This window comes from Leopardus geoffroyi, chromosome C2, assembly GCF_018350155.1.
Source record: "Leopardus geoffroyi isolate Oge1 chromosome C2, O.geoffroyi_Oge1_pat1.0, whole genome shotgun sequence".
NCBI classification, from domain to species: Eukaryota; Metazoa; Chordata; class Mammalia; order Carnivora; family Felidae; genus Leopardus; species Leopardus geoffroyi.
Genome location: NC_059333.1, coordinates 24,702,727 through 24,719,574, shown reverse-complemented (window position 1 = coordinate 24,719,574; position 16,848 = coordinate 24,702,727). Strand labels below are relative to the sequence as shown.

General features: G+C 32.3%; 1 non-coding gene across 1 annotated transcript; it reads left to right on the top strand.

Moving 5' to 3' along the window:
- Positions 1-3,546: 3,546 nt before the first annotated feature.
- Positions 3,547-3,653, top strand: LOC123576230. The gene has a single exon (XR_006701250.1). It is a non-coding gene; the product is annotated as a U6 spliceosomal RNA (small nuclear RNA).
- Positions 3,654-16,848: the final 13,195 nt, after the last annotated feature.

The window sequence follows — 16,848 nt, the reverse complement described above, 5'->3', positions numbered from 1 at the left end:
TTTATAATAGAAAATAGAAATACTGAAGAGGGAACCCATATCAAATTCAAGTGTATATCTACCTTTAATATATGTTAATAATGCAAATTCTCAAAAGCTTTCCTTAGTATATTTTATGAATTATATTATTTTTTAAAATGTCGCCACCTGCTAGACACCAATAATTCAAACCATTTACCTTAAAAGAGGAACAAAAATACAAATTATATTTGTTTTTATGAAATTCATAATGATAGAAAAAACTGAAAAAAAAGAAAGGAAAAAAGTGCTTGGTTAGTCAACCAGTTAAATAGATGCTTTCCTAAGTTTGACACTAAAATGTTTTATTTTTAATCAATGAAACTCCTTGTTGATGAAAGTACATTTTCCATGCTGCTAGAAGTACTCACATTACCATTTATATTCCATGGAAATAAAATGCTTGTTCTTATAAATGTATTAAATATAGGTAGCTTAAAATGGTCTTTTTCATTTGATACATAGATGATACAGATGAGAGATGATAAAAGAGAGAGAGAGAGAGAGAGAGAGAGAGAGAGAGCCTATATAATTTATCATTAACTATAAGAACACATTATTTTTAAAAATATCTCAGACTATTTTTATTTTTATTTTTTTAATTCCAAAATTTTATGACTCAGATGGCAGATCCTGGTGAAAACTGAAGTCTTTGAATGGCCATAACATTTCAAAGAGCAGAAAAAAACTTCCAAAAATATGTGGCTGTTCAAACTTTCCTTCTTCATCCCAGTGACAAACTGGGAACATTCATCTGACGCTACCGTCGTTTTGTTCTCCATAATGCAGGTTACAATTTACTTCAGAAAGACATGAAGGACTTTCTTCGCAAATAGCTGCAGTGAAAGAGGATTGTGTCTTTTATCTGTCTTTTTTTTTTTTTTTTTTTTTTTTTTTTTTTTGCAAGATAAATGGAGCAGGTGTAGAGGAATTAATGAAGCAACTGCCAAATTGTAGGGGTCATTGGTGTGTTGAAAGCTATAAATTAGCCAGGTCTTGTGGGAAATTACCCTCTACCTCTATTGAGATTCTGCCATTTCTAAATTCAAGTTCTAGACAAGAGAAAAAGCAATTTGAAAGTGGAAAAGAAAAGTGCTAGTTAGCTTGCATTATTCAGGGTCAAACTAAGTGAAAAACACATAGTGGAATATTTCTAAATATTAACTTTACAATGAAATCCACCAATATAAATATAGTTAAATTTTATTAATTCTAGAGAAGAAAATACAGTTTATGCTTAATTAAAATTATATTTCTATTGGTAGGAACAACTTAAAACTATTAGGAGTACAATAGAAACTAGTGTTCGCAAAGGTACTGATTCGTTGAATTCATAATAAATCCACTGTTTTTTCAGGGAACTGTTACAAGACTAAGGATTAAAAAGAATTTGAATTAAATATGAAATCACGGGATATGCTTCTTGCACTTTCTGCCTCAGACTCTCATTGTTAAATGAAACATCAAAGGGAAAGTACTTGTTTTTTTTTTAGATTTATTTCATTTTCAGAGAGAGAGAGAGTGTGCAGAGGAGAGGGGCAGAGAGCGACAGACAGAGAGAGAGAATCCCAAGCAGACTCCACACTGTCAGCACAGAGCCCAATGTGGGGGTCCATCCCAGGACCCTGCGATCATGACCTGAGCCAAAATCAAGAGCCGGATGCTCAACCGACTGAGCCTCCCAGGTGTCCCGCAAGTGCTTTATTTTTAAAATACATTTTCTATAATAAACTAAAAGCTAAAAAAAGAAGACATTTGAAATTCTTTCAAAATAGTATTGAAATTTTATTCATATTGTTTCAAAGTTACAAAGAAGCCAAACAAGACTTGTAATGTAGCTATGAGGCAAGAAAAATAACTTACTTGCATAACAAGAAAACTTGTAAATTATGTTCTTACTAATATAGTGCTCTTCAGAAAATCTACAATTTTAGTTCAAATGTATATAAATCCTTGTAAAGTTCTCTAGAAATACAATATTCTACACATAAGGCAGAGACAAAGTACAGTTTTGTCTAGAAACTGAAGCCAAAATTAGTAAAAATTATGTATGTATCATAGGTTTCTTTATTTAGATGTCAAACATGTACATTAATGTTATACTACCATTGACTGTGCAAGTATGCTCTACCAGTTTTCTTTTAATTTCCTGTTGATCACATTACTGTTTCTCTCTTCTCCAAAGTATATACTTCAATGTGTTTGATAAATATTTTACAATATGTCTGTATCATTTTAAATACATAGGATTTTAAATTTTACTTTATATGTTGGAAAACATTTTTCATTTTTTCACTAAGCATTATGTTACATAGCATTATGTAATGTATGTACAATTATGTACTCCAACCATGTTGCACTTTTTATAAATTAACCGCTTATAATTGCTAAGAGTGTTGCTTTGTATGCATTAATCACATTTTACCTGCTTCCTCCCACTGTGGGGATGCACATTATTTCCAATAATCAATGTCACAAAACTACATAAAAGGAAAATCTCCATAAATGTTCCTTGTGGACGAGGGCAAGCATTTCCATTCATATATGTGCAGGATGAGTTACTCAATCCTAGAGTGAATATTTGCCTTAGTTCATTACATTTTTCTGAGGTTGACCTCCAGAATTGCTATATCGTTCTAGAGACTTGCAAGCAATATATAAAACATTCATTTCTAAAATAGCAATGGACTTACCAGCTCTACAGATTTTCCCACTAGTGGATTTCCTGTTTATTTAATATTCCTAATTTTGTAATATTTACTTTGGGTATATGGAGGACAACTTTTATATTCCAAAGATTAATTCATTTTCAGATTTATATGGCACAAATGTTTTCTCATACTGTTACCATACTCTTACTCAAGAAAGCTGTCTTCAAACAGAAATTCCTATTTTGTATGTATGTAGTCAAGTTCATGATTTTACTTATGATATATTCTTTGTGGATTTGTTTAATATATGAATCTCTATCCTTACGTAATAATTAATTGTCTGAATTTTCTTTGATTACACTAACAGTTTTTTCCTTCACATTTTGACAGTCAGTGCGGTGTATGTTTTGTATATAACATAGCATAAATGTTTAGCCCTAGTTTTCTGTAAATAATTTTTGTCCTAAATGATAACTTTTCTTCCCAAATGATTTAGTAAAAATTCATCTGTTTTCCACTGACATGTGGTGTCACTTTTACCATATTACAATTTCTTATATGTACATTTATCTAGTACTGAACTTTCAATACTGGTTCATTGTTAATGTCACCAATAGGACTATATTGTTTTTACTATTATTTTGTGATAATCATTATTCATGAACTTTACACGTCTATAAAATTTCTCGGGTAAATTGTTGAGGTCCTCAGTAAAATCTTCCTATTACTGTAATAGGGATTACATTTAATCTATTGATCAATGTGGAGAGAAATAAAATATCATAATGTTAAATAATTTCATCATGAAGAAAGTATAATTTTTTATTTACTCATCATCATTTATGTATAGCAATAAAGTTTTAAACCTTCTCATCCTGTGCTCACTTCAGCAGCAAATATACTAAAATTGGAATGATACAGAGAAGATTAGCATGGCCCTGCATAAGGATGACACCCACACTTTATCAATCCTATCATCCTTTTATTGTCCTCTACATTCATTCTTTCAACATCCTATCCCCTACTTAAAAGTTAAGACCCTTCAACATCTAAATTGTCTTCTTACTACTTACACCCCATATTTCATCATTATGAAACCTTACTTACATTATAAAAACCTCATTTACCACAAAGCACTATCTTCATGATGCAAGTCTGAAAATGCCCAATTCATGTCTACAGTAGGACAGCCAAATGTGGGTGGTAAAGCAAATATGAAACCTTCAATAGTCTTACTTTATTTTTTAAAAAAATGTTTTAATGTGTATTTATTTTTGAAGGAGAGAGAGACAGAGCACAAGCAGGGGAAGGGCAGAGAGAGAGGGAGACACAGAATCTGAAGCAGGCTCCAGGCTCTGAGCTGTCAGCACAGAGCCTGATGCAGGGCTTGAACTCATGAGCCATGAGATCATGACCTGAGGTGAAGTCAGAGGCTTAACCAACTGAGCCACCCAGGTGCCCCTAGTCTTACTTTAAATCTAGAAACTCTAACATCAATTATGCCCTTACTGATGCCTACCAATCCTATTGTATTTCCACAAGTCCACTTCCTTTTTTGTTTTCTATTCAGACTCCTCTCTTCTGATGCTTCCTCCTTGAATCTTAATCTCAACACATGACATTGCTTTTCATTTCACTGACAAAATTAAAAGGGGGGGAGTTGGAATGACCTCACCAACCTCTCCTTATCACAGACTTGTTTGTTGATTTACCCTCATTTTCTTAGATTGAAACATGAAAGCATATCAGGATGTCATCCTCAGTTCCTGTCTCTTCTACTGCTCACTCTGTAGGTGATTTAAAGTATCGTTTGTGTTCCAGCTATGCCCCAATTTAATGAGCTGCCTAGGTTGCTCCTTGACCTACAGATTCACACATGCATGTACCTTATCAATATCTCCACTCAGGCAACCAAAATGTTGAAATGTTTCCACAGCTTCACATATCTAAAGTGGAATTGCCAATTTCTTCCCACAAAAGACGAGTTCCATCTGCATTCTTCTCAGTAAATTACACTTTTATTCAGTCAGTAACAAGGTGACAAACAAAGCTCATTCCTTTTTTTTGATATTTTTTTCCCAATTTCTACTGTGTTAGATGAGAACATGTCACTAATTGTAGCCATGAGAATATGTGTAAAAGTGATGTATATCACAGTACGTCCTTGACTGAAAATAAATACCACTTAAAATCTGCTATGATCTATTGTGTTCTGGTGGCTGGTGTGGAGACAATCCTCAGACCATGTGTAAAGAGGGCAGAATCATTTAATGGAAGGAGCTGGGATCCCTACTTTGTTGTTTTGGTGTGATTCACCTGATCAAAAAAAAAAATGCACAGCAGATTAATATGTGTGCAGGAAATGTACAAGTGCTAAGTCCTTGACATTTCAAGAGTTTATTTGTTCAGAAAATAGAATAAGCCTAAATATCTTGATCCATTTGAAGTCTTCATATTGCATATTTGTTAATCAACTTCATTCATAATTTGACCATCTTTTCAATGTCACTGTTGTAGGCCTCTACTCTGCATTGTTTCTATTATCTCCTAACAAAATTGTTGCATTGCTGTAGAAATAATTTCATTGGAAACATATTTACATGCTTGTAAATTACCCTACTATAACTTTGTCTTGAAATGATCCTGCTAAAACTTAAATCAGATAATTCCACAGTATTGCTCAAAACTATGCAGTGGAATCCCTTCTGAGAATAACCACATAGATTTATATGACCTTTCTCTTCTTCATTACCTCTTTGACCTGCCCTTCTACCTTTTCACCCCTCCTACTCTGCTGTAATTCTCTGGCTACTTTGTAGATCCTCAATATATCAAGTGCACATTTTTTACCTTTACTTTAGCTATTCCTTCTGCTTGAAAGGCTTTTAACGTAAGATATATGCTAAGCTTTCTCATTCCATTCATCCAGGCACCTGTTCAAATTTGTTGAATGAGCATATAACAATGCATTTATCTCTTTTATTTTTGCGATTTCCATTTCATGACTTATAACCTGTTTGTAGTTTTATGCCTTTATAAACAATGCATGTCTATGAGCATATCTGGAACTCTTCCAATACTAAGTTATATATCTTGTGTTAAAGTTGAATTGCTAGGTCATGAGATAGGAGATAGTTAGAATATGCCAGGTAGTGCTAGTTTATATTCCCACCACAATGGATAAGTGTTCCAGAAGTTCAAACTCCACCAAAACCTAAAGTTCATTTTATATATTTTTTATTTTTAATTTTTTTCTGATAATTTAAGGGATGGGTTTTAATTTTCAGTGCTCTGATCACTAACACATTTGAACAACCTGTCACACACTTATGACCATTTGCCACAACCTGTTTTGTCATATATCTGTTCAAATCTTTTGTTGATTTTCTTCTGTGATTTTCTCCTTTTTTTTTTTTTTACTGACTGTATGACTTACTTTTCTTGTTAATTCCTTATGAATTATATTAGTTAAAAATATTTCCCTTCATTGTGACTACACTTTTAAATTTTTTCCCTCTGGTAGTAATGCATGTTGGTGATCATAAGTACTTGGGTTATCAATTTGTATATTTTTCAATTTTGTGCTCCATTAAAATTTTTTTAAGTATTCCATTTTGATCTGACGGTTGTGCTAAAAATAAAAATAACAAAATGATAGTGGACTAAGAATCAAATATCTTGTTAAAACCACATAGAAGTAATTTCCAGTGCCTTTTTTTTTTTTTTGAGCAGTCTCACAAAGACTTTATTACATTTATTGGCATAACATCTATAATATCTTTTATCTTTAAAATTCTCCGACTTTAAATGTGCCATTCTTTTCACTCTCAGTGTTTAAGAGTATTTTTCCAATGTCTCTTCATTCTCATTGTTCTCTTAAGCGATAGTGTTATTATTGCTTATTTGAAACGATGTACCTTTACGTTTAGCTATTTTTATGATTTGAAAAAGCCTTTGATTTTCAGTAATTTTGCCATGATATACTAAAATGTGGTTTTCTTTGGATTTATCCTGCAGTAGGTTCAATCACCTTGAATCGATTTTCACGTCTGTTTTTATTAATAATCTCTTTGAATTCCCTCTTGCATTTCTACATTTTCTTTCTACTGTATTTTTTCTTTTGTTTCTTCAGTTTATTTATTTCTTTATCTAAATATTTTTTGTGTGTTGATCTGCTGTTAATTCTGTATCTTTAGCTAATTTCTAATATTGAATTCTTCCATTATAGAATGTGGCTAAAGATGCTTATTCTAAAGTTGCCAAATTTCTTGTAAAATTCTTCTTTTTATCTATTTTCACCTTAATTTCATATATCTTTTTCACTATATAAGGCACAGTTTTATCCATTTTTTTGCTAACTCAAAACTCTTAACCATTTTCACATTTGCTCTTACTGTTAATTTTCTCTACAATATTTGTCATTTTGGTCTATTTGAATGTCTAGTAGTTTTTATGTATGCTAAACTGTAAACTTAAAGTTACGATAGGGGCACCTGGGTGGCTCAGTGGGTTAAGCATCCGACTCTTGATTTGGCTCAGGTCGTGATCTCATGGTTTGTGAGATCAAGCCCGGCATCAGGCTCTGCTCCAACAGCACAGAGCCTGCTTAGGATTCTCTCTCCCTCTCTTTCTGCCCCTCTTCCACTCGTGCTTTCTCTCTCTCTCTCTTTACCTCTCTCTCTCTCTCAAAAATAAGTAAATAAACTTTTAAAATCCTTAAGAAAAATAAAGTCACTGTAGAGAATCCAGAACGTGTTTTTTTCTTTTTTTACCAGGAAAGATTCTCTCACTCCTCTGTTATACAGATAGCACAAGGATATCATTTCAATCCAAACATGAACACATCTAGATGGAAATTTGAAGATACTTGGAATATCTCTGCTTCATTCCTGTCTGTTGAGCATGGGCTCTTAGGCTTTTGATTGAGACTTTGTCAGGTTTTTGTGGCTTCACCCTTAAAAGACTGCAGAATATTCATCATTATTTTTAAACGGTTCCCTAGTTTGGGTTTCTGTTCTCCTACCCCAGTGAGAAATAAATCTTCAAGATACATCTGTAAGCAAAGACTAGTTATATGCTTTGTTCCTTGAGCACAGTGACAATGCAGGGAATTTTAATCTCCTTTTAAAAAAACTGTAACTCAGTCTAGGTCTCTGGCCTCTCGAGCATCTCCAGAGCTCAAATATTCTGTGTAGGCATGTGGTTGATCATCCTCTAGATCTTAATTTTGATTACCAAAAGCTTTATTGTTTTTTCTTTCCTCCAGCATTGTTTGTCTGTTTATGCTGATCCCAATCCTACACCCAAGCCCAGAATTGGATGAGGCACCAGTTTAATAAATGAAACAAAAACAGTGCTGGTGAATATCAGCTAAATTCAGATAGACTCTAATCTCTCTTGAGTGAGGTAATAATTGTAAAATAAAGTAAAATCTATTAATATGTTGTGAAACTAATAGTAATTCAACTAGAATTGGCAATTAGAGAAATGAAAATTGTTATTAAATTTCTTTTCAGTTCAGCTCAGGATTTGGCACTAAATGAGTTAATACCATTTTTTTAATATGTGTTTTCAGAGCTTTCTTATTTTGGTATTTGTGGATAAGTGACTATGGGTCACTGATGGTCATTTGTGGATCAGTGATTATGGGTCAGCTAGTATCTCTACTCACTTTTTGATTAGCAAATACAAAGCAAAACACTTAAATTTCATTCCCCTCTTGTACTTGCATGTACTATTACTGTATATTTTAATTTTAGCTTAAATTTCTTAAACATCAAAATAACTATTATTGCCAATTTACAAAGTGATTATTTATGGTACCTGTATAACTTGTTTCCTTTAGTTCTTCAACTGACTTCCCAACTGAAATAACATTCCTTGTTTTATTTTATTTTGTCATTTAATTCACTAATTAATTTATTTACATTTAGTGAGAATTTGCTGAGAGCAAATGCTACTTTGGTAAAATTGCCTATTTTTTTTCTAACGTTATTAACATATGTTTGTATTGAATAAAGAATTCATGCTAGGAATTTATGTACTTTCACCACAGAAGATAAAATTCCATTGTTTCCTGGATTTTATTATTTATTTCTAGAAGTTAGTATAACTTACCTTTAAACATAATTTTTTTTCTCTTTAACACCTTTCTATATTCTTTCATAGTCAAATTACACCTTTGTATAGATACCTTGGATTACTTTAGTTGGGATTTATATTCTTATTTGAATTGAAGGTTTCATCTGCTCTGAAACATTTTTTTTCTTCTAGTGTCACCTCCTTCCCATTCTCTCATTCTTCCTTCTGTAAGTCCAATTAGACATATGTTAGACTCTCTGTCTGTCATTCCTTATGAGCTCCCATTTATATTTCCCTCTCCTTGTGCCTTGAAAGCAATTTAGGTAATGTCTTTACTTTTACCTTTGAATTTCTAATGACCTCTTTATCAATTCTGGTATGAAATTATTTGAGTTTTTTTAATACTTGTATTTTATGAGGTAAAATGTAAATATAGTAAATGTACATTTACTTGGTAGAGCTTTTCTATCACCTGAAAATACCCTTATGTTTTTGTCAGTCATTCTTCACACTCCATAAACATAGACCTGTTTTTGAACTGTGAACTAGTCTGGTTTCTACATATTCTAATAATTAATTTTAATTTTTAATGCTTAATTTCTTAATTAATTTTAAAATTAATACAAGTATGGTCAGATGAAATGCCCTTTGTCCTTTGGGTTAATTATTCTGTTATTTTATCTATTATATTTGTAATATAAGTCATACTTATCATATTTAGTATTTTGTGCTCCGTATTATTTATATCTGAATATTTTAAATCATGACTACTTTACTTTTATTCTTTGGTTCCTTTTTTTTTTAATTTATTGTAGGTTGCCAGTATACACAGCTTAAAGTGTTATATTATCATGGAGTTATTTACTGGTAATATGTGCTCAAGGGCAGAAGCTAGAATCCAGACTATATCTATGGTTCTTCCTTCCCTACCGAATGTGGGGTATAGAGGCCATAGAACAAGAAATTCTTAGTATAGAGCTTCTGACTTTAGTCTGGGCTTCATGCTCTTTCCTTGTTCCCAGGCATTAGAAAGCTTTGTCATTCAGGCTCTCTACTGGTATGTCTGACTAAGAGACTTTCTCTTTCCAAAACTTTCTACTTCAAATATAATACTCTAATCTTGAAGTAAGAAATAGGGGAAGGTAGGCTTAGATTCTATCAGGCATTACTAAACCTCTTTGCACACTTCACCCCTGGCAGGGCCCAGGTCCCTAGAGCTCTGCTTTTGCTTATTTCTCCCTTAAACTAGGCTTAGGACAGGCAAATATTTTTACAATCTATACTTGCTCCCTGGATCTCAATCCTTCTCTTCCCTAGAGTCTTTGGAACCCACCCTACCACCAGCCCAGTGCCATTTGTACTAACTAGCCATAAGAAAGTCATAAGAAGGTTTTCAATTCTTTTTCATTTCTTTATACTTTTGATTTTCCAGATGCGGGTAAAAAAGGAAAAGCCAGAAGCCCATGTTAGTCTTCCATATTGTCAAAAACTACTTAAATCATATTTATGGAGCAAATTATATGCTACTTACCATAGGAAAGTGAAAACAAAAAGTGAGATATGGCTCTGTAAATTTTTTAATCTAACTCTCAAAGAATCAATAGATGCCTGTGAAAACTAGCAAATAGAGGAGAAGAAATTTCATTTAGAAACTTCTTTATCCTGTATCGTTCTTTAAATGTGTAATGCAAATCAATTATGAAGATTCAGGTTTTCAATAACTTTGCAAAAAGGGATAATTACAATCTAAATGTTCTAAAAATATATAATATCTATTTCACTACTATTTCTGTATTAATTTTATAAATGACTAGTAATTCTAAAATATATGTCATTGGGGTTCCTGGTGGCTAAGTCAGTTGAGCATCTGACTCTTGGCTTTGATTCGGGTCATGATCTCATGGCTTGTGAGTTCAATCCCCACATCCAGCTCTGTACTGACAGCGCGAGCCTTCTTGGGATTCTCTTTCTTCTTCTCTCTCTGCCCCTACCCTGCTCATGCCGTCTCTCTCTCTCTCTCAGAATAAATAAATAAACTTTAAAAAAATTAAAAAAACTTAAAACATATGTCAGTAGAGTTTCCATTTCTATGTGGTCCTCTATGTTTATTTCATGTTAACTTTCCATGTAAGTTTACATTAATTACATTATTAAATAGTAATTTAACTCTAGTGAATTATGTTTGACAAAGCATCTTATTTGAAATATTTGTTATTTCAATTAATAAATCTCAAAAACAAAAAACTTTTGCCATTATTTTCCCAATGCGAGACTATTCAGTGAAATAATTGCACTACATAAAAATGACAGAGACTTTTCTGTTTTTCATGTCTTAAAATAAGTGTTGAAATATGTTTCTTATTACTTTAGAGCTGTTCTGGAGATTTAAATATTGCCTCTGAATATTCTAAGACATTTATTTCAGTTTTATAGCAGTGTCCATAGATTGTTTCATGGCTTGCATATTTCTAAATTTAAATATAATTTCTCTATTATTTTTATCTGAAACTGGAAGTATCCAAGCAGCAACACTCTTTATAGAGAATGATCCCTGAGAGAATTTTACTGATTGAGTTTTGTTTTAAAAAGATGAGATATACTAAGATTTCAGTTTCATATTATTTTCTTGATGAAGAAAATTTCCTTGTTCAATGATGCAGAAAATATTTAGTTTTCTCTCAAATTCATAGATTCCTGTTGAGATATAAATGAACTGGCTCTATCTTAGAAGATTAATATTCATATTTTTTATTTTTATAAATGTGCCTTTTCCCTATTAGTATTTTCTTGTTTTTCAGCAGATACCTGCATGAATACTAATTTGACAGATTTTGTCTTAATAGTTTTATAGCTGCTAATGATAGCTCAGGATGGAGTATCCCTAATAAAGTAACTAATAAGAGTTTTCAAAGTATCAGATTCTGACACAAGTATCTAAAAAAAAAAAAAAAAAAAAAAAAGAGGGAGATGCTGAAGAGTGAGGGGGAAAAAGTGTAAGAAACACTGTTACAGTGAAGTAGATTTCTTTCTACAAAAGAACTAAAATATTCTAATTTGTTAATGGATATGGCACATTTTTCATTGAAGATGTCATATTTAACATTTTCTAAACTTATTTGCAACACCTCATAGGACTAGCTCTAATACACACTTTGAGAAAATGTTAATATAATTGCAAAGAAAATTTTCAGGAAAATGTGGTCTTCACTATAATAAATGAAAATATTAAAGACAAATATACTGATATCTTTTGATGTAAAAAGTAATTATTTTCTGTTATGGAACGTGGGCAGCAACTAATTCTAATATTAGTTGTGTCACTCTTCAGGGATAGAAACATGAGCTGCACTGATAGGTAATTTCAGCCATCAGGAATATAGTTATTATAATAAATAGGTTAGATATTTCTAGTCTTTTTATGTACATGTGTCCTTAAGAACCTATAGGAATGCTGTTAAATATAAAGGTTCCCAAGGTCTATTTCTTTACATTTTGCTTCAGAACATCTAGATAGAGTTCAGGCACTTACACTTTTAAGTTTCTAGGTGATTTGAAAACAAATTTGAGAACTAATGGTCTAGACCAAGAGTAGGAAAACTACAGCTCAATAGGTCAAATCTGTACTAGAGACTATTTTAGGTAAGAATCGTTTTCCATTGTTAAGGTTTTGTGCAAAAAATAAATACATACAAAAGAAAAATATGTGACATAGACTATAGGTAGCTGACAAAGCCTAAAATATTTATCCTCTGGCCCATTACAAAAAGTTTTCTGACTAGTGGTATAGATTATATTTGTAAACACTTGAAAAAAATTTTTAATAATTTTTTAAAATATTCTTTAAATAATGTCTTTGCTGAGATATAATTTACATACCATAAATTCACTCTTTTAAAGTATACATGATGGTATTCAGTATGTTCACAAAATTGTGCAATCATCTCACTGGCTAATTTTAGAACATTTTCACAGCCTCCAAAAGAAATTTCCTACTCATTAGTAGTAACTCAGCATTCTTACCTCTATCCATCCCCCAGACAATCACTAATCTACTTTCTGACTCTATGGGTTGGCCTATTCTGGACATTTCATATAAATGGAATGATAACCATATGCACACTTGTGTGACTGGCTTCTTTCAATCAGCAAAATGTTTTCAAGTTGTAGAATATATCAGTAATTCATTTCTTTTCATAATTAAATAATAATTGTATTGGTATGTGGTATCCTGCCTACCCACTTATCAGTTTATGGACAGTTGAGTTGTTCCCACTTTTTGGCTATTTTGAATGGTGCAGCTATAAACATCCATGTAAAATTTTTTGTGTGGACATATGTTTTCAATTTGAGAGGATCTATATACATAAGTGAAATTGTCAAATCATCTGGTAACTCTATATTTAACATTTTGTGAAACTGCCCAACTGTTTTCCGGAGTGGCTGCACTATTTTACAATTTCCCCCACAATGTATAGGTTTCCAATTTTCCACATTGTTCTCACATTTTTTTCTCTTTCCTTTTCTTTTTTTAATTTTTTTAAAAGTTTATTTATTTATTTTGAGAGACACAGAGAGTTGGGGAGGGGCAGAGAGAGAGGGGGAGAGAGAGAATCCCAAGCAGGGTCCACACTGTCAGCACAGAGCCTGATATGGGGCTTGCAGTCATAAACTACAAGACCATTGACTGAGCCAAAATCACGAGTTGGACATTTAACAGACTGAGCCACCCAGGCACACCAACACTTGTTTTCTATATTTTTAATTTTTGCCCTCTTAGTGGATACAAAGTGGTCTCTCAGGGTTTAGATTTTAATTTCTATATGACTAATGGTGCTGAAAATGTTTTTCATGTGCTTGTTTTCAATTTGCATATCTTCTTTGTTGATGTGTATATTCAAATATTGTGCCCATTTTTCAAATTTTTTATCTCTCTCTCTCTTTTTTTTTTTTTTTTTTTTTAGTTTTGAGCTGCTAATTATATATTCTGGAATATGAGTCCTTTACCAGATATATAATTTGCAAATATTTTCTCCCATTCTGTGAGCTGTCTTTTCAGTTTCTTGATGGTGTCCTTTGTAGAATAAAAGCTTTAACTTTAATGAGGTCTAATTGATCTCTTTTTCTTTTGCCTTGTGTTTTTGGTGTAATTTCTAAGAAACCATTGTCTTATCCTAGGCCAAAGCTCTACTTTTATATTTTCTTCTAAGAATTTTATAGTTTTAGCTCCCACATTTAAGTCTATGATACATTTTGAATGAATTTTGTGTATGGTATGAGGTAAATGTTTATTTAGTTTCATTCCTTTGCATGCAGATATCCAGTTTTTCTGGCACCATTTGTGGTCTAGATCCTTTTTTAAGAAATGTATAAGAAATTTTTAAGAAATGTATAGCTACCACCTGGTGCTGTTACATTCCAATAGTAATGAAAAATTTTGTATATAAACACATTTTCTTACTTAACATAAATAGCAGTCATCAATCTAGACTGAAGTTAGTATATTTCATAATCATTGAGACAGAAATATCACAAAATTACCCACAGCTGATAATGCACAAATATTCCCTGTAACAAATCCACTTGGAAGTTTCTCTGCGGTGACAAAATGTAAACAAAAACAAAAATACATTAGTAGGAATACATCTAAGACACTGCATTTATATATGCCAGATATAAGGCACAGTAGGGATGCCTAAAAATGTGACAGCTATTTATATTAAAGGTAAACTTCGGCTTCTCTTAGTAAAAATAATAGAATTCCGAAAGAAACAGCAAACAAAATCAACATGTTCTATCTGGGCAAGGAAAATAAAAACACTTGCTGTAAACTATGTTATTGTTGCCATGTTCTTATTCTTCCAACTCCTCACAAAAAAAAAATGTATATATGTCTACTGTATATCACTTTCACCTGTTTGAAATGTCTTGCTACTGCTTGTGGTTCATTAATGAGCTTATATTCTATACAAAATGAGCTTATATTCTATACAAGTTAGATTTTCCTCAACTAACTTGATAGTTTGAGTTTACCAGTGCATAGCTCCACTCCACAGCACCAAGCTTAATGGTTTAAATTGCAGCTTATATATATAAAAGGAATTTAAGAGCTTTTATTTGTTTTTTAATGTCATGCTTTACATTATATTTCTCGCAGTTTATTAAGAATTTATAAAAGGCTTACTGAAACCCCACTGTGTGAAATTATCACTTTTTGAAAGAAAACATTTGAACAATTTCACAAGTATTAGTTTGACACAACTTCTCTTGTACTAAAAAACTCACTCTCGTTGCGGTAAAATAATACTTTCAATTAAGTGATTCCATTTTATGTATCATAAAAACAAAGGTTAAATAATGTAATAATTTTCAAAATAACCTAATAAGTTACTAATACACTAATTATAATGAGCAAAGTACACCATATGCCCAAGTTCATGAAGTTAAAGATGAACTCTAGCTGTGACCTGTAGCTGTCAGAATCCATATTGCTACTTCAGAAAGTGATGGTAACAGTTAAAATGTACAACTTTATTTAACCAGAAAGATCTAATTTATTTTGTACTCTGTATAGCAAGGGTTTTAAAAGTTGTGCTTTTTTTCTCTTCCATTTTCCAATTTCATAAAAAAAAAAAACACTTGTATCTTCACTTAATCACAAACATCAATGATACTGAAGTGTGATCTCTTCATGATCAACTATATTTAAGCTTTAGAATAAACTTAATACCAGAATATGTCATCACCTGAGATATACTCCAGATCAAAGCTGTAAGAAAGGAACAGGGCTGGAGCCTGAGCTCAGAGACAATGCCTTTGGAAATATTAATTAGATTGTCATACATACCAAAGCAGCTACAAAGAACATGAGACAAGTGAGGGAAAAGGTCCTCTCTGTCACAGTCATTCACCTATCAGCTGGGTAAAATACAAATTATCAATGCATAAAAAACAAACAAAAAATCTTCCAAAATTCTAAACGGAATGGAAGAGGGGCAAATCAATGGAAGATCAGTTTTTTAAAAAGGAAAATTAATATAAACAGGAGGGGAAAGTACCATTTTTCATGTTTTGTCTTTGAAGTGTCACTAAAACAGATCTCAAAATGTATCAACAAAGTGAATGTCAATGATGAAAATTTTCAAGTAGTATAAAAGCATAATTTTCTTTCTCACTTTCATTTTTATTCTATAGCATTATTCTTAGCACACATTGTTGTGCAATATTCTAGTCCATTTTTATATATCAGCTATGAACATGTTTTCATTGATTTTTTACTTTACTTTCATTTTATTTTATACAGAGAGTGTGCATGCAAGTCAGAGAGAGGAGCAAAGTTAGAGAGGGGCAGAGAAAGAGAGAGACTCTTAAGCAGGCTCTATGCTCAGCACAGAGTCCGATGCAGGGCTCGATCCCAGGACCCTGGGATCATGACCTGAGCCCAAACCAAGAGCAGGGCACTCAACCAGCTGAGCCACCCATGTGCCTGCTTTCGTTGATTTTTATAAATAGATCCACATGTGTGTGTACCTTAATATCTAACAATTCCATTATTTTAAAAAATTTTTTAAATGTTTATTTTTGAGACAGACAGAAAGAGAGAAAGAGAGAGTGAGCAGGGGAGGGGCAGAGAGAGAGGGAGACATAAGATTCAAAGCAAGCTCCAGGCTCTGAGCTGTTAGCACAGAGCCTGACGTGGGGCTCAAACTCGCAGATGGTGAGATCATGACTTGAGCTGAAGTCAAACACTTAACCGACTGAGCCACCCAGGTGCCCCTAACAATTCCATTATTAGCATATAGCAAGAATAAATGTCATTCTTTCTGAGAAGAAAATTTCTACCTTCTGTTCTTGTCTCTTCTTAGATCAAGTATACATATGGACATGTATTTGTACTGAGATGATAAAAATAGCATAATTATCTATTCTTCTTTTTCTATGATTAAACTGGAGAGGCTATTGATAATGCCATACTCATCCAGATATCATTAAGAGATGGTCTGCCTGTGTTATTAAATGTTTGAGTTAGTTAAATAACTTGAGTGGTTGTGTATTGAAGTTTCCTTCTGGATAATGGCATTAAGATGTGAGAAAATTATTC